Genomic DNA, 18,763 nt, shown 5'->3' with positions numbered 1-18,763 from the left:
GCCCCGTCTACTCCGGGGACTTGGGCTCACGAGAGCAGCAGTGTGGAGCCCCGCAGGGGACCACAGGCCCGGGCCCTGGCTGAGAGTCCTTACTTCTCCGTGACCTCAGTGTCTGCATCCGTGCGATGGGCATCCCAACCCTGGAAACCGTGGTACTGTTGGTGGCCCCCGTGAGGGCATGGGTGTGAACATGCTTCTCACAGCAGCCACTTCAGTGCTGCCTCCATCACCGGAAACACCACCAGCCTTCAACACCTCCTCTCCTGTCGCCGGCCAGCCCACCCCCTCTGCCAGCCTGGACCGTGGTCCACAAGGCTCGCTGAGCTTGGGGCCTTTCAGGTGGGCGTCTGGGGCCAGGGCCCCCTGCTCCCCTCACCGTTCAGTCATGGAAGCTCAGCCTCTTCTTCCCTATCTCCTAGAGACTGTTACTGTTTTTACTGCACACTTCTGGTTTTTTTCCCTTTCTTTTTTATTTTTCTGGGGATTACTTTACGACCAGAGATTTTGCTTTTTTGCAGCAGCGGACTTGGAGCCAGCCAGGCTCTGCATTTATGAGAGCTTTCAGGAAGGTTTATGAGGCTGCAGCCCGGACCAGTCCAGGGGGTGGGAGGTGGGAGCAGAAGGAGCTGGAAAAGCTGTCGGCAGGTTTCCGCCTCCTCTTCCTGGGGTGCTGGGCTCTTTCTGAGTCAAGGACCCCTCGTGACTTGTCTGGGAAGAGCACAGGCAGAGAGACTTGGGTCCCCAGCTCGCCATGGTCCTGTGTGTCTCCTCCTCCCTCCAGTCCTCAGTTTCCCCGTCTGTCAAGGGGCTGTGTTTGGAGCATCGAGCTGAGGGTGGTTGGGAGGAGTCACGCTCAGCGCAGGATCCGGCTGTCAGGACACAGGACAGATCCCAGTCCCCGCACTCTTCCCGTCTCCCTGGGAAATGCAGGCAGGCAACCAGCCTCACCTGGGACTTCTAACTTTCCATGATTCTATAACAGGAACGACCAACTGGTGTTCAGCCCAAAGTCGGGCTCTGTGCTAAGTCCTGAACGTCCTTCAGTGAACCTGGGGTTCGCTGGGCGGGACACTGGGCGGGAGACCCTGATGAACAGGGCCTGGTCCTTCCCTGCTGTCCTGGGGGAGGGGAGCTTCCTTACCGAGCTCACGTCCTGGGGTGCGGAACTCCCTGGAATCAGCTCATGAGGTGGGTATTGTCGTCATCATCCTCACTTCCAGATGAGGAAACTGAGGCTCAGAGAGGGTCTGCCGCTCATCCGAGGTCACCCAGCTAAGAGGTGAGATGGGTCAATCAGGACCTGGGATGTCTGGTTGCAGAAACCACATCCTCAGATCCGAACCCTAGCCTCAGAATTGTGACGAAAAATGGGAGGAGGAGATGGGGTGCCCTGTCTGTAGGGGGAGGTTCACCCCAGTTCATAGCGGGGCGCATCCGGTCCCCAGTTGGACACCCAGGCCCCACCCGAGGGCTCCTTTCCAGATAACAGAGGGCGCTGGTGTCCCAGGCCCCAGCCACTTTAGCTCCAAGGTTGGACTTCATGGGGTGGCTCTGCTTGGGAGGGGACATCCCAACCCGTGGTGATGTCGGTCCCATTTTGGCCAAAGACGACGCAGCCGCAATGCACTTATGCAAAGACAGGCTCACTTCGGTTTAGACCTTAGAAGGACTTCTGCATAAACTGAGCAGCGAAAGAAACACAGAGATGCTTCTAAACGCCCTCCTCTGGGATATTTCTAAAGGAAGTGCTAAATTTCAGGGGTGCCACATGGAGCAGGAGGCTGGAAGAAAGCCCCTCAGAGCACTTCCTCCTGGGTGGAGAACAGAAAACTCCCCACTGCCCAACAGCTGGGAGACAACGGAACGCCGGCCTCCAGGGCCTTGTCATCTCTGCCCACCCCGCGGCCCCTGGCTCCCCTCCTAGCCCTCTGGGCCCTGAAACAGCTATTTAATGGGCGGTGATGCCACGCTGATCACACGCGGTCTTGTCTGCCAGCAGGACGACTCTGGGAGCGGGATGTAGCAAGGCTGCTTGTGTATCCTGCTAAGAGATATTTAATAAATATGCAAATCGCTGCCTCTACCTCCTCAGGCAGGTGAGGAGCGGGAAGAAGCCGGAGTTAAGCATTAAATCTCTGCACAGCGAGAATGGCTCCGCACAGAGGCAGAGGCTGGAGCTGAGCTGCCTGGGAAGACGTCCATCTGGCACCTTGGAGACTCTGCTCAGAGGGTGGAGGGAGCAGGAGAGGCAGAGAGGCTCACGGGGGGCCTGGGGGTGGACAGGAGCGCGGACTGCCGTATTACTTAAGGCAGCTGAGTGTGCTCTTGGGAGACGGAAGGATGTCTTTTACATCTCTGCAGACATCACCCCACCAACCAGCCGCCCTCCCATGCCACAAACCCATCCAGTCTTCACCACCCAGTTACTCACCCTCCAAGCCATTAATCCACTCACCCAAATTTTCATCCATCCGCCCCATTCACTGACCCACTCACTCTCCCCAGCACCCCACCATAGGCTCTTCTTCCGTCTGTCCAGCTACCATCTGTAAATCCACCATCCATGTATCCACTCACTTAACTATTAAACCTCCATCCAAACATATGTCCATCATATAATGTCCGTCTACCGTCTTACCTTTTCACCACCCATCTACCCACGCATCCACCCACACATCCATCCATCCATCCATCCACCCATGCATCCATCCATCCATCCACCCATGCATGCATCCATCCATCCATCCATCCATCCATCCATCCATCCCTCCTCTCTTCCACCCATCCATCCGTCTACCCAGTCTTCTGTGTTCTGTTTCCTGTATGCAAGATCCTGTTTGAGGCACTGAGACTGCAGAAGCAGCTGGGCTTGAGGAGTCCTCAGCAGGTTCACGGAGATCAACTATGCAGGGCGAAACGTGATCAGGAATATCAGATGCCTCTTGCTACACACGACTTAGAGCAAAGATCACATCCGAAGGTCTCTCCCTTCTTGGAAAATCAGGAAGCTTCCCGAACAAGGTAGTATTCCACTGCAAGGATGTGGATTGGTTCCTCTCCTGTTCCCAGTCAAAAATCAGCTAAGATTTTACCATGTTTATTTCTTGAGCACTAGAGAGAGAGCGATGAGCCAATTATGTTCTCTGCTCCTAAGACACTCCTGGTCTAGAGCAGGGGAGAGAGACAGAGGAAAAATGAATTACATGTGGAGATAGAGGACCGCAAGTCGTGGGGTCAGCAGAGTGGAGAGGGTGAGCGACCTTGGGCGCCCGGGGGTGGGCGGGGAGAGCGGGGAGTTCACTGCTTAGGCCTCGGCCCACGTGGCACACACACACTGCAAGTCGGGAGAGCTCACCGAGGGGTCGGGGAGAGGACCGGTTTTCAATCTGGCTTTTGTTTCCATTCAGGCTCTGCTCTGTACTGCCGGTGAGACCTGGGAGCCTCTGTTTCCTCCTCTTAGATACATAGTCATGACTGATTCACCTGGTTGTCTGGCAGAAATGAACACAGCAATGTAAAGCAGTTATCCTTCAATAAAAAATAAAGTGAAAAAGGAAGGTGACGTTCTCCTTGAGAGGGGTGGGCTATGGGCTGAAACGGCCCCGCGTGGGGAAAGCGCCTGGGAAGCACACAGTAGGCCGTCAGGCAGTGCAGGTGGGCGGCTGGGCTCCTGGGGCCGGCCTGGGTCTCTGTGCTGGACTGGGAGACCATCTACGCCACCCTCTCCTACCGTCTCTCTGCCTCCACTGGGAACAGCAGTCCCCTCCTGAGGGGGTCTCAGGGAGCCCAGCTCGCTTGCTGCGTGCCTCACTCATTTGCCCACCAAATGCTCAAGCCCAGCGCAGACAGTCCCTGCCGCCCAGGAACCAGCACAACGCCCGCTCTGCGTCCCCTCTTCAAGTGCACCAGGCATTGCAATTTCCTACAAGTCCCCTCCCTTCCCGAAACACGTCTCCTTTCCCCCTCCACCCCTACAAGCTGAAATGAAATTATATATATTTCTTGCCATCGTCTGCTATCAACTGTGTCTCCCAGAGAACCATGGGTAATCTCAGATGCAAATATCCTATGCAAATCCAGCTGCTGGTTAAAATTAGGAGGAAGCCCAAGGCAGACGCGGTTATGGGCTGTAACTGGAATCTCCGGAGCCATGATTCAGACGTGCAAGCAAAGCTGGCAGCTTTCAAGATGGAGCTCTAGACCCCGAGCTTCTGCGTGTGTGTGTGTGTGTGTGTGTGTGTGTGTGTAAGCAAGTGTGGCCCACTTGCTTGGATGATTTGGAGCATGTTTCCAGGCTTTAATTCTGCCCCAGAGGTCCCCACCCAGGAGCGGCTCCCAGGGGCATCTGCGAAGTCTAGAGACACTGGTTGTCGCACCTCAGTGGGAGCCGCCAGCAGCTGGGGGGAGAGCTGGTTGCCGCCAAACATCCCACAAGGGGCAGGACGGTCCCCCCGGCAAAATGTCAGCAGTGCTGGAGCTGAGAAACCCTGTCCAAATCTGTTCTAACCCCATGGGAATCCACAGGAAGAAGAGGAGGTGGAAGGCTGATGAGTCAGTGGTCACCTCTTCCTTGAAAGGAGGGTAGATGAAGCCCTCCACACACCTCACTCACCCGGTACCATCTGGTGTTTCACAGCCTGACTCCTTCTTGCTTTGTTTGGCTGGGTTTTCTGCCTGGTCCCCCTCTTTGCCCTCTCCCCACCACAGAACCCCACTCTTACCCCTCTAATGTATCTCCTTAGACACGGAGGCTTCCCGTAAAACAGATGGTGTCGTCGATCGGCTGAATGAGCTTTCATTTACATGAATGGTATTGGACTATAGATTTCACTCTGTTGCTTAATCTTTCCTCTTAATGCTGTGCTTTTAAGATCTATCTGTGCTTCTATGTATAAACCTTGTTCGATGCCTCTGACTACTGCAGAGTTTTCCAGAGAGACAACTGCTCCCCGAAGAGTGGATACCCAGATTCCCCCAGGGACTTGTGAAGGGGTTTCCCTGGAGTGCCCCGGGCGTGGGGTGAAGGGGGACACAGGGACGCGACACTCCATTCCCCTCACACTGCCAGGTCTCTTCCAGAATGTGGTTCTCCACAGAGTGTTGTCAATACACACCATTCCCCATTCAAAACTTTTTCCAATCCGACGGCTATGAAGCGATGACGTTGTTGTTTTTATTGAAGTAGCATTGACTTACGATGTTGTGTTCACTACTTCCGTGCACCAGAGAGACTCAGCTGCACCTACAAACACGTTCTTTTCCACATTCTTTTCCGTGACGGTTTGTCAGAGGATGCTGAGTGTAGTTCTCTGTGCCGTGCAGTGGGACCTTGCTGTTCACCCACTCTGTCCATGAAGGCTTACGTCTGCTCACCCCGACCACAAGCTTCATTCCTCCCCCAACGTCTCCCCCTGGCAGCCTCCAGTCTGTTCTCTCTGTGAGTCTGTTCTTGTTTCATAGATACGTTCACTTGTGCCGTATTTTAGGTTCCACATAAAACGCTATCGTGTGGTGCTTGTCTGACCTAGTTTGATAATCTCCGATGGCATCCAAGTTGCTGCGAATGACATTGTTTCGTTCTCCTTATGCCTATGCAGTATTCCACTCTATGTATGCACCGCATCTTTACCCATTCATCTGTCGATGGACGCTGAGGCTGTTTTCTTGTCTATTTTGACTAGTGCTGCCATGAATATATGGGTGCAAGCATCGTTTTGAATCATAGTTTTGTCCAGAAATACGTGTAGGAGTGGGATTGCTAGATCACATGGTAACTCTACTTTTAGTTTTCTCAGGGACCTCCGGACTGTTCTCCATAGTAGCCGTACCAACTTAGGTTCCCACCAGCAGTGTAGGAGGGCTCCCTTTTCCTCATGCCTTCTCTAGCTTTTGCTATTTGTAACTTTTAAAATGAATATTGTCATTTTAGTTGGAGGAAGGAAAGTGGAGTTTTTAAAAGTATTTTCTAGGACCTAGGAATAAAAAGCCACATTTGCAGCAAGCTAATGCTTGCTATTTCCCACCTACCTACACCTGAGGCAGTTGAAAGTCCAGAGAGCTCGAGGTACGCAAAATCAGGAAACCATTCACTCCTCAAAGAGCAAACATCTCCCGGGGTCTTCTCGGAACTGGCGTCCATGCTGAGCATTCAGGACCAAGAGGTCATGCTCGCCTTCCCACAGACGAGCAGGGAGACAGAACCAGTGAAGAAATGATTCACTCAGCACCCTGTGATTACTGATACCAGGACCCTGTGTGAGGGGTGGGTCAGAGAGAACTGCCCTAAGGAAGGGCCGTTTAGACTGGAACCCACGAGATAACAGGCATTAACCAGGCAACGGGGCAGCAAGCTCCCAGGCTTCTCAGAGCCTCGGTTCCCATCTGTGGACGAAACGGCACGCACGGGCCCAGGACGGGGCACACGTTTAGTAACAGAGATGAACTTCATGCCTAGCACTGTGTGAAGTGCTCATAGGAATATCAGAACCCAGGAGCCCTGCCCTGGACGGGTCATGGACATACAGGCGGGGTTTCTGTTACAGGAAGCCGGGAGCAAAGTAAAGACCTTATGGGCTGATGGGGTGGGAGCAATTGGAGACGGATGGGAAGCTGGGGGTGGTTAAAGGGGAAATAAGATGGGCTCAGAGGGACCAGGGCAACCAGAGAATCAAGAATGAATATGTGTGTGTTCGTGCCTGCTCTGTCGCTAAGATGTGCCCGATTCTTGGTGACACCCTGGACTGTAGCCCTCCAGTATCCTTTGTCCACGGGATTTCCCAGGCAAGAATACTGGAGCAGGTTGCCATTTCCTTGACCAGGAGAGCTTCCTGACCCGGGGATCGAACCTGCGTCTCCTGCACTGGAAGGTGGATTCTTTACCGCGAGCCACCTGAGAAGACTTGGAGTGCGCAAAACTTTTCTTTTTCCCTCTTCCTACTTTGAGAAATTTGGAAAACTCAGCAGTGGTGACAGGACTAGAAAAGGTCAGTTTCATTCCAGTCACAAAGAAAGGCAATGCCAAGGAATGTTCAAACTACTGCACAATTGCACTCATCTCACACGCTAGTAAAGTCATGCTCAAAATTCTCCAAACCAGGCTTCAACAGTACGTGAACTGTGAACTTCCAGATGTTCAAGCTGGATTTAGAAAAGGCAGAGGAACCAGAGATCAAATTGCCAACATCTGTTGGATCAAAGAAAAAGCAAGAAAGTTCCAGAAAAACATCTACTTCTGCTTCATTGACTATACTAAAGCCTGTGACTGTGTGGATCACAAGAAACTGTGGAAAATTCTTAAATAAATGGGAATACCAGACCACCTTACCTGCCTCCTGAGAAACCTGTATGCAGGTCAAGAAGCAACAGTTAGAACTGGACATGGAACAACAGACTGGTTCCAAATTGGGAAAGGAGTGCGTCAAGGCTGTATACTGTCACCCTGCTTATTTAACTTCTATGCAGAGTACATCATGAGAAATGCTGGACTGGATGAAGCATAAGCTGGAATCAAGATTGCTGGGAGAAATATCAATAACCTCAGGTATGTAGATGACACCACCCATATGGGAGAAAGGGAAGAACTAAACAGCCTCTTGATGAAAGTGAAAGAGAAGAGTGAAAAAGTTGGCTTAAAACTCAACATTCAGAAAACAAATATCATGGCATCCGTCCCATCACTTCATGGCAAGTAGATGGGGACACAGTGGAAACAGTGAGAGACTTTCTTTTGGGGGGCTCCAGGATCACTGCAGATGGTGACTGCAGCCATGATATTAAAAGATGCTTGCTCCTTGGAAGAAATGCTATGACCAACCTAGACAGCATATTAACAAGCAGAGACATTACTTTGTCAACGAATGTCTGTCTAATGAAAGCTATGGTTTTTCCAGTGGTCATATATGGATGTGAGAGTGGGACCATAAAGAAAGCTGAGCACCGAAGAACTGATGCTTTTGAACTGTGGTGTTGGAGAAGACTCTTGAGAGTCCCCTGGACTGCAAGGAGAGCCACCCAGTCCATCCTGAAGGAGATCAGCCCTGGGTGTTCACGGGAAGGACTGATGCTGAAGCTGAAGCTACAATACTTTGGCCACCTGATGCAAAGAACTGACAGATTGGAAAAGACCCTGATGCTGGGACAGATTGAAGGTGGGAGGAGAAGGGGATGACAGAGGATGAGATGGTTGGATGGCATCACCGATGAGATGGACATCAGTTTGAGTAAGCTCTGGGAGTTGATGATGGACAGGGAAGCCTGGCGTGCTGTGGTTCACGTGATCGAAAAGAGTCGGACACAGCTGAGCTACTGAACTGCCTGACTGTCTTGAGAAAGAAGCCCCAGTTACCCAGCCTCTGAGAGATCAGATTGTCTTTCAGGGGGCCTTGTGGGGACCACCTCTCCCTGGACCCTGTGCACAGCTCCCCAGCCGCCCCCTCCCCGTTGGGACCCAGCCCCTCTCCGAGGGGCCCAGGCTTCCCCCGCAGGCCCTCCCCCTGCCCTGGGCTCCAGGGAACAGTGCTGCAGCAGGTCCCGCGTCCCAGCTCGTCTGGGTCTGCACTCCAACTGCATACTTATCAACCTGGAAGCCGGAGGCCATTAGACTTCAAAGACAATATAAAATGTGTTTAGTGATCGTGTGTTTCTGTTTAATATCAGCTAACTGTATTTTCAGGGAAAGAGGACCAGAGCTACAGAGAGAAATAAAGGAAAAACACACCCAGGAAAATAAAGAAACTAAACCGTAGCTGTGAGGGAGGGAGTGGGGAGACTTCCTTTTGAAAGCGGCCGTGGGCTGCTTTTGAAACAAATCTGGGTGCCTCTGGGGGCCCAGGGTGTATGGGTGCTAGGGACTGCAGTCTATTCCCAGGATGAAAGGGAGACAAAAAAATGGCAGTTTGAAACCTGTGCTCTTGGAGCGACAATCCACCTCCAGCCTCTTCAGAGACCCGGGGTGAAGATCCCAGCTCTGGAATCAAACGGCTCAGCCTGGTGACCATGGTGACCGGCGGCTCTGGTGACATCAGATTTGTGAGCTTTGATCCCCTCATCTGAAAAATGAGGCCACAGCTCTGGTGCCAGCCTTCGTGCTCTTCCGAAAATGCAGCGGCTGGAAAGAGTCTGGCGAGCGACAGGCCGTTTTCAGAGAATGGAAGCTGAGCCTAGGTTTTCTGGCATCGCTGAGACTAGCCAGGGCAGAGTGGACGGCCCAGCAGAGGTGTCAGGCCTGCGGGTGCGTCGCAGGCAAGGGCGTTGTAGGCAGGGTCTCACACCTTTGCATCAGCTGAGCCTCAGACGGCTGCTGGGCTCAGCATGGCTTCCGTTTCCTGCCATCCTGATGGAAGCCAGCCTCGGAAGGAGGCTGCCCGGGTGCCCCCTGTAGGCTGTGCATTAAGGAAAGGAAAGCGAACGTGTACTGAGGGTAGACTGCCAAGGACACCTCCCACAGACCATCACGACGTCCCTTCACCGCCCTGAGAAGCAGGCTTGGGATTCTGTTTTTCCGGATGAGCTGACACTCAGAGGATGTTCCCCAGGAGGCGAGGGGTACCTTGCATCTGTCCCACCCTGGCCACCCTGCCTCTCCCTCTTTCCTAAAGGTCTCCCTTTCTCTGCCTTCTTCAAGTTCTACCTTTCCTTCAAGTACACTTCAGCCCTGAGTTTTCCAAACCCGCTAAGGCAGCCTGTGGGTGTCTGGTGGGGAGAGAATGCTCTCCAAAGAGCCTGCACGCCATCCCTGGGGCCAGGGTGACACGCTCCACCCCTGCACCAGGTCAGGAGTTACAGCCGATGGCCCACTGCGGAGGCTTTATCTCCGATAAGACTCTTTACAAGCCCCTCCACGACTAGAGGAAAGCTAATTGCAGTTTTAGTGTCTGGAAAGGTAGAGAAAAAGGCTCTGTAGGCTCCCGTCTGTGTGGGTGTGTGGCTTGAATCTGAGCAGGATACTACTGTATGCATGAAACAGCAGGACTCCGTGACCGGTGATTTGTGACTTTATCTGGGAGAATCGACTAATGTGAATTACAAACCAAAACATACTCGGTCTCTGCCCTCAGCTGCCTGCAGGCATTTAAGCAGCCAGGCCAGGCCTGAGCAGGGAAGGGCTTATCCAGCAGTGGTCAGGCATCCACCCTGGGCGGGGGGCAGAGGGCAGGGTCAGATGCTGGGGGTTGGTTTGTCCTGATCTCATAGGTGATGGAAACCCTCTGAAAGCCTCTGAGTACTAAAATGACATTAAAAAAAAAAAAAAGAGTTAGAATTTAGACTTGTTGTCTGGAATGGTCAGGTAGGGTCGTCAGATTTAACAAATAAAAATTACAGGATGAATAATTTTTTAGCATCCAAATATCCCATGTAATATTTCACCATGCAACATTTGAGACATACTACACAATTATTTATTTTTCAAGTCTGAAATCCAATTTTAAATGGACATCCTGTTGTTTACCTGGCAACCCTAATTGGAAAGGAAGAGAAAGAAGAAAAAGCAGGGGAGATTAAAAATTCATATCTGTGTGTTCTATTATTTTATTCAGTATTTTTTCTAGCAATTTTATTTGCTGGGAACTTATATTAAATGTGGTATTGTCCCTTGAGTTACTGTTATAACTACATAGAAACACATTCGCATCCTCTCTCACACATACACATACACAGACACGAATCACGGATTCTTAAACATATTCATTCATCAACTATGCAGTAAGTTTCTGTTATATAACAAAGCCTTTGCCAGGCAGCCCCTATGTCTCAGCAGGTAAAGGATCTGCCTGCAATGCAGGAGACGCAGGAGTTGCAGTTTCGATCCCCGGCTCAGGAAGAGCCCCTGGAGGAGGGAAACGGCAACCCACTCCAGTGTTCTTGCCTGAAAAATCCCATGGACGGAGGCGCCCGGCAGGCTACAGTCCACAGGGTTGCGAAGGTCAGGACTGAGCGACTAAGTACGCACACGGAATCTAGAAGCGACTTCAAAAAGTATCTAGAGATACATTGTCTCTATCTCCAGACCTCCAGTGGACTTCCACATCTCTGTAAGAGACACAGACACTTATTATGCGTGTGTGTTTACACTGAGTATGTATACAAAATACACACGTAGGCATTGTGTAGCATTTTTGGGTTGGGTGAGACGACATGTTCTGACAAATAACAGTAAATAAAAATGAGGTGTCCAGTTCCCAATGACCGGGCACTGGTGTTCTAAACCAACCACTGCCGCTCTGAAACCCGCAGCCGCTCTTCAGAGTGCTGGATTTTCCCATCACATCCGTGACCCTTGCGCCGCGTATCACAGGCCTCTCCCTCCTTAGTTCCTTGGCCAGGACCTCTTGTATTATTATCGCCGCTTTTTGACTTTGAAATGAGTGTGACGCCGTGTCAAGTCGATGCTATTCTCCCACATGTGCCCTGTGTGTTTATTTGGCCTGCATGCGAGCAAGTGCTAAAGTAGCAAGATCAGTATATGCAAAGGGCTTTAGGAAGTATGGAAGAACTGCTGCATTGCCCATGATGGTGACATCATCTTTTAAGAGGTCCTGTCTGTTCAGTTAAGTGACTTTTAAAAATAATAACCTGCTTTTCTGAGTAGCTTAAATACAGACTTGAAAATGGTTTAGGATACAATTAGGTTATGCTATTTGGACAATTTAATCTTGACCTAAAAAAATAATAAGAGTAACACTACAGTGGAGACGCAGCCATGGAGAACAGACTGTGGCCACAGGAGGGGAAGGGGAGGTGGGACGGATGGAGAGAACAGCTTGGAAACGTGCCCGTCACCGTCTGCGGGACAGACGGCCAGCGGGGATGTGCTATGCGTTGCAGGGAGCTGGGGCAACCTGGGCTGGGAGGGAGCTCAAGAGGGAGCGGACGTGTGCATACCTATGGCTGATTCACGGTGATACATAGCAGAAATCAGCACTATGCTGTAAGGTGATTATCCTCCACATAAAAATAAATACATGTTTAAAAAGAATAAAAATAAACCAGCCATTACGCCAACACTTTCCAATCTCTTGCAGTTTGCCACATGCGTGCATATATATATAGCTTTGCTTGATTTTCAGATACCAAGAATTGGATGGACTCAAGGGGACTGTGTGGCTTGTTCAAGGTCATACAGCTAAGAGACGGGATAGCCTGCAAGTGAACCAGGCCTGGGTCTGTACAGACGCTTGGGGGCTGACCAGCAGGTCCAGACAATCTGACTCCCGAGGCCACTGCCTCTCTGCTGTGCTACGTAATCCTAGGTGGCTACCAGTCTTCCTTCCTGAAGTCCTCCTTTGGACCAGCCCATCTCCATGCTTATCAAGGTAAGGCGTGACTTGCTAAAGAGTCTGGAGGACAAAGACTGGCTTTGCCCCATGGCACGAGGCTTAGTGGGTACCAGTGGATTTCTGATTTCTGGTAGGATTTCTGGTAGGATTTCGATGAGCGGCTGTGAACAGAGGCTGGGTCTGCAATGCGAAGCTGGATGCTCCTGGGGCCCAGAGCAAGATTAATAAATCCAGGGGAGTGGATCATCCAGCCGAGGGCTTCCAGCCTCCCAGTTCTTGGGAGAGACGGAGGGGGATGATCCATGCAGACAGTAGAGTGGAGGACATCCCCGAACAGCCAATTAAACCACTTTTAATGGTTTCGAAGAATATATGTTCAAGTTCCAAACCAATCTCAAGACTTAGTGAAGCAGAGATAACTGGGGCTTTGGCCGTGCAAGATAAACTAGCGAATTCCGAAACGCAGGCAATCCTGTTTTATATTAAGGCAAGCGAAAATCAACACGAATTCCGGTCCCCTCTCTCCTCGTGGTTTGATGCGTGGTTACCCACAAGAAAATGCTGCAGCATCTAAAAGCCTTCCTGGCACAGAAGAGATACGGACTGAACTAATGAATGAATGAACGCTTTGCCCTAGGGTGCTGATCATCACAGTCAGAAGGGAAGCACATAAGCTGATCAGAGGATACAATAAGGAAAGTGGATATTTGGGATTAAAGAGGAAAATGTGAACAGTACACCGATCTACTCGTTGGCTTGTGAAATGCAATATCAAGCAATTAATTTCATAAATGCTTATTTAACTTGTGTAAACTGGGATTGTGTCACAAAAGGAAGTTTTTTGTTTTTGTTTTTTGGTTTATATTAGGCCCCCGATGGGCTGCTGCCCAGTCTGTGAGCTGTTTGTCCTTGAGTTGAACACTTGCCCATAGTCCAAACCTTTCTCACCCAAGGGCTAGGCTACGGGCACAGAAAGCTGTCCCTCTTGTTCTAGAAACAGCCCAGGATGGGATCTGTCCGTGAGTGGAGGCTTTCCTTTGAGGAGGAGTCTGTGATGACAGCAACGGCCTTGTAGCCTCTGCAGGTGCCCTGAGCCTGCCTCCACCTCCTTCTTCTCCCAGGGCGCTGAGGACACCCCTGTTCCCTCTGTTGATTCTGTGTGGTTTGGGGTTCAGGCCAGGTACTGGAGTCGAGTTGCCTCGATTCAGATTCTGACTGTACCTCTTCCTTGCTGTGTGGCCTTAGACAAGCTATTTAACCTTTCTGAGTGCCTGCTTTCTCATCTGCAAAATGGGCACATTAGTACCAACCACCTGCCAGAGCCAATGGAAAGATCAGATGAGACGAGGATGAAAAGCAACGCTCCCCACCTTGGCTAGACACGAGAGCTTTAAAAAATGCCTGTGTCCAGTTAATCCAACAGAAGTGGACTCTGTGGGGAATGGGACTCGGGACATTCAATCTGAGGTTGTATCCATGTGAAATTCTTAGCAGAGGGTCCAGCTCTAGTAAGGACCCAGTGAGCACAAGCTACCATCATGACAGAGCGCCCGTTTGTTGGCATCTGTGACGATGCTCCAGGCCCTTTGCTGATCCATGGTCTGGGAGACTCGGTGGCGAAACAGACACAGGCCCCGCCCTCCCAGAAAGACAGCCCGGGTCAGCCGGGGTCTCCTGTGAGCCGCCCTGCGTGGACAGCCGCAGACGCTCCCGCTCCCTCTCCAGGGAGTGTCGCCCAGGTCGCATTTGGTCACACTCTATTAGAAGAACTCAGTGTCCCCAAAGCTGGCACATCTCCCAGAGCTGTTACCCAGCAGTCCCTGGAGTGCCTTGGAATTTCATTCAGAAGTTTGGGATTCCCTGACCCATGGCTCCCTTGGTTGTGAATGAATGTGACCATATCTCAGAAGGTTCCGGCATGAAAGAACCTGGCCAGTTAGTAACTGTGGCAAACACGGGTAGTCTGGGGCTGCATCTTCGCAGCCTGAGCTCAGCATCACCTGGACCCAGTGCTAGATCTGGGGCGGGGGTGGGGCTCTGGGGCCTGAACTCTACCCTAGCACCCAGCCTCCTGCTTGGGTGACCACTGGTGACTTACCTGATTTTGACAAGCCCCACAGTCTTACGGTAAGGACGGTCCTTTGCGCAACTCTCAGTTACTATGAAGGACTTCCCCGAGAGCTCAGTTGGTGAAGAAGCCGCCCATAATTCAGGAGACCTGAGTTTGATCCCTGGGTTGGGAAGATCCGCCGGAGAAGGGAATGGCTACCCACTCCAGTATTCTGGCCTGGAGAATTCCATGGACTGTATAGTCCATGGAGTCGAAAAGAGTCAGACACGACTGACACTTTCACGGTGACTATGAGGATTAAATAATGCGTGAAGACACAGCACCTGGCGATTGGATGGGGCTCCATGAACACCCCAACCCACCGGCCCCATGATTCACTTCCTCTCCCCTCTGCATGTGAGCCCATACTACAACCTCAAATTGCCCTGCATGGCTGGTTTAACGCCCAGAGCTGCTGGTCGGAGGTGCCTTTGACACGTTCGTTAAGGGGGTTCACTGGGCCTCTCTTCAGCAGCATTGTGAGAGTGGCTGGTTTGAGCCTTCCGGAGGCCCTGGCTGCCTCTCTCATAGTACACTCCCTCATTCAGAGTCAACACAAATTCACACTGACCTTATTCAAGTTGCGCTGCCTTCCTGGGGGCCTGTGCTCCCTCTTGGGAGCCGTCTGGGGCCTTCAATAGGAACATAGGCTCTGGAGTCAGACAGACCTCGGTTTTTCAATACCAGCTGTGAATCCTCGGGCAAAACTCTGCACCTCTCTGGGCTTCCTCTTCCACATCCTCAAGATGCTCCACATTCCCTAGAGAGACGTGGAGAAGGTTATGCCGTTCTCCAGGCCTTCCTGGCGGCTCAGACAGTAAAGAATCTGCCTGCAAAGCAGGAGACCCTGCCTTGACCCCTGGGTCGGGAAGACCCCCTGGAGAAGGGCATGGCCACCTGCTCCAGCATTCTTGCCTGGAGAATCCCACGGACAGAGGAGCCGGGCGGGCTGCAGGCCACGGGGCCACGAGGGTCGGGCCCGGCTGAGCCACGAACACGCTCACCTCCCATGCTACCCTCCAGCCACTGGGATCTCCCTTCTCTGCCTCTAACACGTCAAACTGCCTCCCACCTCACGGCCTTGGCACTCGCCGTTTCCACTGCCTGGGGCTCTGTCCGCACTCCTTTTCATATTTTATATTTCAGCTTAAAGGTCACCTCCTCAAGCAGAACTTCCCTGACATGACCACCTAAGTGATGGCATTCTTCTCTAACCCGTCAACCTTTCATCGTCTTCTCACCCTTTACCGCGATCTGATCTGGTCTGTTCATTGATTTTTCCAAATCAGTTTATTGTCTGTGAGCCAGTGGAGGTTCCTTGAAGTCAGAACCCTTTTTGAGTTTCATCATTGTATTCCAGAGTACCTGCCCCATAACGCATGCGTGCTAAGTCACTTCAGCTAACTCTTTGCAACCACATGGACTGCAGCCCACCAGGTTCCTCTGGCCCTGGGATTCTCCAGGCAAGAACACTGGAGTGGGCTGCCATGACCTCCTCCAGCAGATCTTCCTGACCTGACGATTGAACCTGCATCTCTTATGTCTCCTGCATTGGCAGCTGGGTTCTTTACCACTAGTGCCGGCTGGGACACTCAGCAAATATTTCTGAAAAGAATAAACGGATGCATGATGATGGTGACAATAGCAATAATATTTATTGAGCTCTAAGGACATGCCAGTCACTGTTCCTGGCACTGTCCCCTGTGCTCACTTATTTACTTCTCCCCATCACCCTGTTTCATGGAGGAAGAAACTGAAGCATCAGGAAGGTTTAGCAGCATGCCCAGGGTCACAGAGTCGGGCACTGGAGTCTGTCCTGGCACAGAGCCAGGATTTAAACTTTAGCTGTTCAGCTCCAGAGCCTGCAGGCTGGATGAGTGAACAAGTGAGTGAGTTAGTAGCTAGAGCACTTAGCACAACACTTAGCACACAGTAAGCACTCAGTATATGCTGGTAACTGGGGCTTCCCAGGTGGCACTAGTGGTAAAGAAATGCCCGCCAGTGCACGAGACAAGGGTTCAATCCCTGGGTCCAGAAGACCCCCTGGAGGAGGGCATAGCAGCTCACTCCACTATCCCTGCCTGGAGAATCCCATGGACAGAGGAGTCTGGCGGGCTACAGTCTGTGGAATTGCAAAGAGCTGGACACGACCGAAGCGACTTAGCACTCACGCCCGGGTGACAGCGATCATCAGTATTTCAACATCACAGCACTCTCTCCTACACAAAAACGAGCCTGCCTGTCCCCAAGGGTTCCAGCGCCCCACCACGCCCTCCACTCCCATCATTCTCTCTGGCATCCAAGTTTCCGTGAACAAACTACAAGCAAAAGAAGAAAGGTGTATTCTAAGACGCTGCTCTCCACATTAAGGAGCCAGACAGCTGAATATTCACCGGGGCCGAGTGAATCACCGGCTCCCCTTGGCTTCGGTCCCTCCCCAGATTACAAGTGTCTTTCTGCCCCAGCTTTCCCGCATCCCTGAGTCCCAGCATCCGCCTTTCTCACCTTCCCTCCCAGAGGCCGGACCCTGGAGATGGGGCACCCAGGACATCCCTGGTGGCACAGTGGATAAGGACCTTCCGGCCAATGCAGGGGACACAGGGTCAGTCCCTGGTTAGGGAAGATTCCACTTGCCACTTAGCAGCTAGGCCCATGCGCCACAGCCAGTGAGCCCGGCACGGAGCTGCTGAAACCTGCGCACGCAGGCAGCCAGGCGCAAGCGCCGAACTGCGCCCTGCAGTTCCGGGGCCGTGAGCCTGGAGCCTGCGCTCCTCCGCCTGAGAAGCTGGCGCAGGAGACCCTGGCGTCACAACGGGGAGCAGCCCCGCTCGCCACAACTAGAGAACGCCCGCGCACAGCAGCAAAGACCCAGGGTAGCCTGTAAACAAATCAATTTAAAAAAAGAAATGGGGCACCCAGACAAGGAGAGGGATCCGCCCACGGGATTTCATCTGTGCAGCCGGGGGTGTCTCCCAGCCAGAACCACAAGGGGCTCCAAGGTCTCAGATCTCTCAGGGGCTGGAGGAGGTGTTCTGGCCGCATGTTTGCTAGTTGCAGTTTATTTCAACCCCAGAACCATTTCATGGTCGTCTACTATATGCAAGGAAATCCAACCAGCCCATCCTAAAGGAAATGAGTCCTGAATATTCATTGGGAGGACAGATGCTGAAGCTGAAACTCCAATACTTTGGCCATCTGATGCGAAGAACTGACTCATTGGAAAAGACCCTGATGCCGGGAAAGATTGAGGGCAGGAGGAGAAGGGGATGACAGAGGATGAGATGGTTGGATGGCATCACCGATTCGATGGACATGAGTTTGAGTAAACCCCGGGAGTTGGTGATGGACAGGGATGCCTGGAATGCTGCAGTCCATGGGGTCACAAAGAGTTGGACACGACTGAGCGACTGAACTAACCAGAAATTACCAAAACTTTATAGAAAACTTTTATTCTTCGTGTACAAGAATTAGTTGAACCCCAGACCTCCCACCTGCTTGGCAGTTCAACGGCTTATAAGTTACATGTCCTCTTCAGGTCTCACCTGTCTCAGGTGTAAATCGGGTAGAACACTCGAATTCCTTCACAAGATTGTTGTAAGGGGTCAAATGAGTGGTCCCCCTTTAAGCAATCTCTGTGTTGAACTCTGGTCGTCCTTTCCCTGCCCTACTTTCTTCCCCCGTTTTCCCATAGCTCTTATGACTTTCTGAGAAACTACAAACTTTACTTATTCGTTTATATGTGGGCTTCCCTGGTGGCTCAGACGGTAAAGAATCCACCTGCAGTGCGGGAGACCCAGGTTCCGCCCCTGGGTCGGGAAGATCCCCGGGAGGAGGAAATGGCAACCCACTCCAGTATTTCTGCCCGGAAATTTGCATGGACAGAGGAGCCTGGCGGGCTGCAGGCCACAGGGCTGCAGAGAGTCGGACACGACGGAGCGACTGAGCGCTTATGCTTTACAAGTGTCCTTTTGGCCGGGCAGGATGGGGATGAGAAAGTGGCTGGAGATCCTCAGCCCGGATGAGGATGACCTCGTGCTGACCTAGGGCGGCAGCAGGAGACAGAAGGAGAGATCAGATACAAGGGAGAGGTTGCGACCGGACTTGGGGGCTGGCTGCCGGCAAGGACAGAGAGAGGAGAGACACCTTGCTGCCTCCCGGAGCCGGGCGCCTCGGTCCCCGCAGTAGGGTGACGACAGGGCCACTCATCTCAGAAATCGCAGAGGTCACCTCCAGCCTGGCCTCCCCACTCACTGGCTGCTGCCAGGTGATGATTCATTGCAAATAAAGAGGGGAAGGAGACGGCTATGATGAGGACCCCGACGCGGGAAAGAATTCCAAATAAATGGGTCCTTTGATCATTGGACCGATTTCCGCAAAG

Source organism: Odocoileus virginianus, chromosome 30, assembly GCF_023699985.2.
Source record: "Odocoileus virginianus isolate 20LAN1187 ecotype Illinois chromosome 30, Ovbor_1.2, whole genome shotgun sequence".
In the NCBI taxonomy this organism is placed as follows: Eukaryota; Metazoa; Chordata; class Mammalia; order Artiodactyla; family Cervidae; genus Odocoileus; species Odocoileus virginianus.
Note: the sequence above shows the minus strand (reverse complement) of the source record.